Here is a 1,073-nt window from a genome sequence, read left to right on the forward strand (position 1 = left end):
TAAATGTATTCATGGTAGCTTTCCAGTCTCCCCCAGTGGAAGGAGAAGGAGAGTACAATAGTAACAATAGTAGTGACAGTGGTGGCAGCTAGCATGGGAGTGCTTACTAGGTGTCGGACCTTGCAGTCTTTACATGCTCTATTTAACTTAATCCTTAGGGAAATCTCTAAGTGGTAAATAATTATTGTTATTATTATTCCCATTTTGCAGATAATAAAACTAAGGCTTCAAAAAATAGAATTTGCCTGAGTTCACATGATGAATACGTGGTAAAATAGGGTTTGAACCCAGACCTAAACAACTGGACTCAGAATTTTAGTGAAGCAATCGTACATGATCTCTAACACAACCCCTCATTTTAGAGATTACGGGGCTGAGATCTGGAATGCAAGTGATTCATCCAGGGCTGTAGGGCTAGAGTTAGTGGAAGAAAAAGCAGGGGGAGAAATCAGGCCTCCTCCCTTTCAGACTGGCGTCCTTTCCACTCTACAAAGCCAATGGACCAGCCCCTGTCCTTTGTGGAAGAGATCACACATTCCAATTCCTAGAGGAAGAAAACAGATGCTACTGTGTGTAATCCCAACAAGCACACATTGACACACATTCATTGAAAAGTGGCCTTGGGTAGTGTGGGATAACTAGAGCAAACTCCAAGCCTCCTAGGAACCCACAGAGCCACAGATGACACACTCGAGTGCCCACGAGAAATGCACCCAGTTCCAGGAGTCACTGTGCCATTCATTTGTCCAATCGGCCAATTACTTTTTAGTAAGGGTGCCTGATGCTGTGCTGGACTCAGGGTTCCAGAAAAATGAACGAATTTCACAAACTCTAAGGCGCCACTCTTTCATGTACTACTAAGAAATAGAAAGCACTGCTTTCTTATCATTTGCAATTTTTATTTTATACTTATTAAAAGAATTATTTTTGTCCTTAAAGGCGTCAACAACCTTTGCTCCCCTGATCTTGACCTTTCCAGTGCATTGACAGTATAATTTCAAGACACATCCAAGAGCCCCTAAGTTTTATTCTTATTGCCACTTTGCCTCCACTCATAGTTTAACTTTTCTCCC

The sequence above is a fragment of the Myotis yumanensis genome, unplaced genomic scaffold (genome assembly GCF_028538775.1).
Source record: "Myotis yumanensis isolate MYYU_CA2020_CCGP unplaced genomic scaffold, mMyoYum1.0.hap1 SCAF_9, whole genome shotgun sequence".
NCBI classification, from domain to species: Eukaryota; Metazoa; Chordata; class Mammalia; order Chiroptera; family Vespertilionidae; genus Myotis; species Myotis yumanensis.